We start from the raw sequence: 6,369 nt of genomic DNA, 5'->3' as shown, positions 1-6,369 counted from the left end.
TTATAGGTCAGTATAGTGGTAGGTTATGTGTAGGGAGTGGTTGGTTAGGGTTATAGGTCAGTATAGTGGTAGGTTATGTGTAGGGAGTGGTTGGTTAGGGTTATAGGTCAGTATAGTGGTAGGTTATGTGTAGGGAGTGGTTGGTTAGGGTTATAGGTCAGTATAGTGGTAGGTTATGTGTAGGGAGTGGTTGGTTAGGGTTATAGGTCAGTATAGTGGTAGGTTATGTGTAGGGAGTGGTTGGTTAGGGTTATAGGTCAGTATAGTGGTAGGTTATGTGTAGGGAGTGGTTGGTTAGGGTTATAGGTCAGTATAGTGGTAGGTTATGTGTAGGGAGTGGTTGGTTAGGGTTATAGGTCAGTATAGTGGTAGGTTATGTGTAGGGAGTGGTTGGTTAGGGTTATAGGTCAGTATAGTGGTAGGTTATGTGTAGGGAGTGGTTGGTTAGGGTTTTAGGTCAGTATAGTGGTAGGTTATGTGTAGGGAGTGGTTGGTTAGGGTTATAGGTCAGTATAGTTGTAGGTTATGTGTAGGGAGTGGTTGGTTAGGGTTATAGGTCAGTATAGTGGTAGGTTATGTGTAGGGAGTGGTTGGTTAGGGTTATAGGTCAGTATAGTGGTAGGTTATGTGTAGGGAGTGGTTGGTTAGGGTTATAGGTCAGTATAGTGGTAGGTTATGTGTAGGGAGTGGTTGGTTAGGGTTATAGGTCAGTATAGTGGTAGGTTATGTGTAGGGAGTGGTTGGTTAGGGTTATAGGTCAGTATAGTGGTAGGTTATGTGTAGGGAGTGGTTGGTTAGGGTTATAGGTCAGTATAGTGGTAGGTTATGTGTAGGGAGTGGTTGGTTAGGGTTATAGGTCAGTATAGTGGTAGGTTATGTGTAGGGAGTGGTTGGTTAGGGTTATAGGTCAGTATAGTGGTAGGTTATGTGTAGGGAGTGGTTGGTTAGGGTTATAGGTCAGTATAGTGGTAGGTTATGTGTAGGGAGTGGTTGGTTAGGGTTATAGGTCAGTATAGTGGTAGGTTATGTGTAGGGAGTGGTTGGTTAGGGTTATAGGTCAGTATAGTGGTAGGTTATGTGTAGGGAGTGGTTGGTTAGGGTTATAGGTCAGTATAGTGGTAGGTTATGTGTAGGGAGTGGTTGGTTAGGGTTATAGGTCAGTATAGTGGTAGGTTATGTGTAGGGAGTGGTTGGTTAGGGTTATAGGTCAGTATAGTGGTAGGTTATGTGTAGGGAGTGGTTGGTTAGGGTTATAGGTCAGTATAGTGGTAGGTTATATGTAGGGAGTGGTTGGTTAGGGTTATAGGTCAGTATAGTGGTAGGTTATATGTAGGGAGTGGTTGGTTAGGGTGTTCCATCTGTTTAATGTGTTTGAAGAGGAGATGGCCACATTATTTGTAAAGCTACTGAGAAGTCATTCTGATGGCAGTCTTCCCTTCTCATGCCAGTCACTAAATGAGTTACTGCCACCAGGTGTAATATGTGTGACCAATTAATGAGTTATTGCCACAAGGTGTAATATGTGTGCCCAATTAATGACTTACTGACACCAGGTGTAATATGTGTGACCAATTAATCTTGTGTTGGTCAAAGTTACTATAGGGGACTGAATGGAATTATAGCTGGAAGTGGACATTTAATCTTTGTACCAGGTAATATTCTTCCCAATGGCTTTAAAACCTTTCCATGGTGTAAGTAAATTTAAAACAAATGCAGAGCTTTAGGAAGGTTATCAGACTGGTTTTAGACAATGTGTTGCACATAAGGGCAGAAGGAGTGTTTCTCCTCACCTGTGATGTTCTGAAGGGCAGACAGGGCTTCACAGTACTTCTGTAGTAGAACAAACAAGGTGAACTCACCCAGGATGCTGTGCTGAAACAGAGAGAAGAGGCATTCACACAGGATGGAGTGGTTCAAAAGAAACGGACACTTTATACCGGAGGTTAAACTCTTAAGAGTGTATAGAGTGTAGTAGGTGTTTAATAGAGACATGTTCATTTACATGTATGATGAGCTGTAACAGAAATGATTAGATGTTACACTGTAACAAAAACACAACAACAACAACAAAAACTGTGAATGTATGCAGAATATTGCACTGTAACCAAGCACTACGGTTAACGCATGTAGGATGTGTCCAGGACGTGGGTAACGCATGTAGGATCTAGGAAAGGAAATGGGAAGGAAACTAATTCAGGAAATTTGAAAATAGATTTTGACTGAGATTGAAATCCAGCTAATCAACCTAAAATGGTAAGCAGCCATAAAAGAGGAACTCGTGATACATGTAATTCAGAGATTATATATCTTTCCTCTTTACTGTTGGCCTAATTGCAGTATCTGTCAGTCAGATTACATAATAGACCAGTGCACAGCTCAGTGTCATGGTGTGTTAGGCACACAACCTGAAGGACACGCCCACTGACACACACACACACCCACTGAGACACACACACACACGGCCTCTCTCCCAATCAACTGCTAATTGAATATGAGCACATCTGCCTTGATTGTCTCTTCTGTTCTCTCCCCTATTTAAGACCACAGCTACTCTCCTCCACAGCTACTCTCCTCCACAGCTACTCTCCTCCACTGCTATTCTCCTCTACAGCTACTCTCCTCCACAGCTACTCTCCTCCACAGCTATTCTCCTCCACAGTTATTCTCCTCCTCAGCTACTCTCCTCCTCAGCTACTCTCCTCCTCAGCTACTTTCTTCCTCAGCTACTTTCCTCTACAGCTACTCTCCTCCACAGCTACTCTCCTCCACAGCTATTCTCCTCCACAGTTATTCTCCTCCTCAGCTACTCTCCTCCTCAGCTACTTTCTTCCTCAGCTACTTTCCTCTACAGCTACTCTCCTCCACAGCTAGTGTCCTCTACAGCTACTGTCCTCCACAGCTACTGTCCTCCACAGCTACTCTCCTCCTCAGCTACTCTCCTCCACAGCTACTCTCCTCCTCAGCTACTGTCCTCCACAGCTACTCTCCTCCTCAGCTACTCTCCTCCACAGCTACTGTCCTCCTCAGCTACTCTCCTCTACATGTACTCTCCTCCTCAGCTACTCTCCTCCTCAGCTACTCTCCTCTACATGTACTCTCCTCCTCAGCTACTCTCCTCCTCAGCTACTCTCCTCCTCAGCTACTCTCCTCCACAGCTACTCTCCTCCTCAGCTACTGTCCTCCACAGCTACTCTCCTCCTCAGCTACTCTCCTCCACAGCTACTCTCCTCCACAGCTACTCTTCTGCAGTGCTGCACACTGTTGGTCTACTGTACTCTACATGACACCCTGAGGATTGCAGTAGCTCTGTTGTGTCTCAGCACCCCAAGTTCCCCTGCTGACTATTAAGCGTTTTAGTGCTTATAGACTCATCACTGTGCTCTTCAGTTTGTTTCCTTATTTTGAAATGGAGAATAAAGACCCTTCTTCCCCGCCATCATGTCTCACTCCTGCCCCGCCATCATGTCTCACTCCTGCCCCACCATCATGTCTCACTCCTGCCCCACCATCATGTCTCATTCCTGCCCCGCCATCATGTCTCACTCCTGCCCTGCCATCATGTCTCACACCTGCCCCACCATCATGTCTCACTCCTGCCCCGCCATCATGTCTCACTCCTGCCCTGCCATCATGTCTCACTCCCTCCCCGTCCTCGCATCTCACTCCTGCCCTGCCATCATGTCTCACTGCTGCCCTGCCATCATGTCTCACTCCCTCCCTGCCCTTAACCTAAACACACACGCTTAAGGAAATGTAAGAGGTTTAAATCCATCCCATATTTAGTAAAGTGCTTGAGTTCTGCTCGTCAACACACTGCTGAATAGATGGCTACTTCATCACAGTGCATGTGCTGCATTTTAACTGTATGCACAGTGTCACTCACTGGCGCACTGACTGAGTGTTTGTGTGTGTGTGTGTGTATGTGTGTGTACTTCCAGACGTCTTGCCACTTTGAGCTAATTGACTGATGAGAGATGATGACTCAGTGGACGGAGGTCGTCCGTTCCAGGCGCTGCCCAGCCAGGCGCACCCATCAGCCCCAGGCTCTTACCCATCGCAGGAAAGGGGGGTCATTTGGAGCAAGCCCGAGTCTGATGTGTGATGTATGATGACAATAATGCTCCCCCTACATCATGCTACCATCGCCTGTAATTGGGTGGAGTACAGAACTGATGAAATGTAGCCTACACAGGTGTAGTCACAGTGGAACACTAGCAGGCTAATCTATCTGTAGTAGACGCACTAATCTTTCTGTAGAGTACATACTAATCTATCTTAAGTGTATGCACTAATCTATCTGTTGTGTACGCACTAATCTATATGAAAGTATATGTACTAATCTATCTGTAATGTATGCACTAATCTATCTGTAGTGTATGCACTAATCTATCTGTAGAGTACACACTAATCTATCTGAAGTGTATGCATTAATCTATCTGTAGAAAATGCACTAATCTATCTGTAGTGGACGCACTAATCTATCTGTAATGTATGCACTAATCTATCTCTTGTGTAAGCACTAATCTATCTGTAGTGTATGCACTAATCTATCTGTAGAGTACACACTAATATATCTGAAGTGTATGCACTAATCTATCTGTAATGTATGCACTAATCTATCTGTAGTGTATGCACTAATCTATCTGTAGAGTACACACTAATCTATCTGAAGTTTATACACTAATCTATCTGTAGAGTACACACTAATCTATCTGAAGTGTATGCACTAAACTATCTGTAATGTACGCACTAATCTATCTGTAGTGTATGCAGTAATCTATCTGTATTGTATGCACTATTCTATCTGTAGAGTACACACTAATCTATCTGAACTGTATGCACTAATCTATCTGTAATGTATCCAATAATCTAGTTGTTGTGTACGCACTAATCTATCTGTAGTGTATACACTAATCTATCTGTAGAAAATACACTAATCTATCTGTAGTGGACGCACTAATCTATCTGTAGAGTACACACTAATCTATTTGTAATGTACGCACTAATCTATCTGGAGTGTATGCACTATTCTATCTGTAGAGTACACACTAGTCTATCTGTAGTGGACACACTAATCTATCTGTAGACTATGCACTAATCTATCTGTAGTGTATGCACTAATCTATGTGTAGAGTACACAGTAATCTATCTGTAGAGTACACACTAATCTATCTGAAGTTTATACACTAATCTATCTGAAGTGTATGCACTAATCTATCTGTAATGTATGCACTAATCTATCTGTAGTGTATGCATTGATCTATCTGTAGTGTATACACTAATATATCTGAAGTGTATACACTAATCTATCTGTATAGTTCACTCTAATCTATCTGAAGTGTATGCACTAATCTATCTGAAGTGTATGGACTAATCTGTCTGAAATGTATGCACTAATATATCTGTAGTGTATGCAGTAATCTATCTGTAGAGTATGCACTAATCTATCTGTAGTGTATGCACTAATTTATCTTTAATGTATTCACTAATCTATCTTTAGTGTATGCACTAATCTATCTGTAGAAAATGCAATAATCTATCTGAAGTGTATACACTAATCTATCTGTGGAGTACACACTAATCTATCTGGTGTATGCACTATTCTATCTGTAATGTACGCACTAATATATCTGTAGTGTATGCAGTAATATATCTGTAGTGTATACACTAATCTATCTGTAGAAAATGAACTAATCTATCTGTAATGTATGCACTAATCTATCTCTTGTGTACGCACTAATCTATCTGTAGAGTACACACTTATCTATCTGAAGTTTATACACTAATCTATCTGTAGAGTACAGACTAATCTATCTGAAGTGTATACACTAATCTATCTGTAGAGTACACACTAATCTATCTGAAGTTTATACACTAATCTATCTGTAGAGTATACACTAATCTATCTGTAGTGTATGCACTAATCTATCTGTAGTGTATACACTAATCTATCTGAAGTGTATGCACTAATCTATCTGTAATGTCTACACTAATCTATCTTTTCTAATCTACGTACAACACATATAACATCTCGCATTACATACAACACATCAGGCCACCCAAGACTCTACCATTTAATCCACAGTCTATCATTCAACCCACAGACTCTACCATTCAACCCACAGACTACCATTCAACCCACAGACTACCATTCAACCCACAGACTCTACCATTCAACCCACAGACTACCATTCAACCCACAGACTACCATTCAACCCACAGACTCTACCATTCAACCCACAGACTACCATTCAACCCACAGACTACCATTCAAGACACAGACTACCATTCAACCCACAGACTACCATTCAACCCACAGACTACCATTCAAGACACAGACTCCACCGTTCACCCCACAGACTCTACCAT

The sequence above is a fragment of the Electrophorus electricus genome, chromosome 13, assembly GCF_041902795.1.
Source record: "Electrophorus electricus isolate QZ-2024a chromosome 13, ASM4190279v1, whole genome shotgun sequence".
NCBI classification, from domain to species: domain Eukaryota; kingdom Metazoa; phylum Chordata; class Actinopteri; order Gymnotiformes; family Gymnotidae; genus Electrophorus; species Electrophorus electricus.
The sequence above is the reverse complement of the archived record's forward strand: the minus strand, read 5'-3'. Positions refer to the sequence as shown.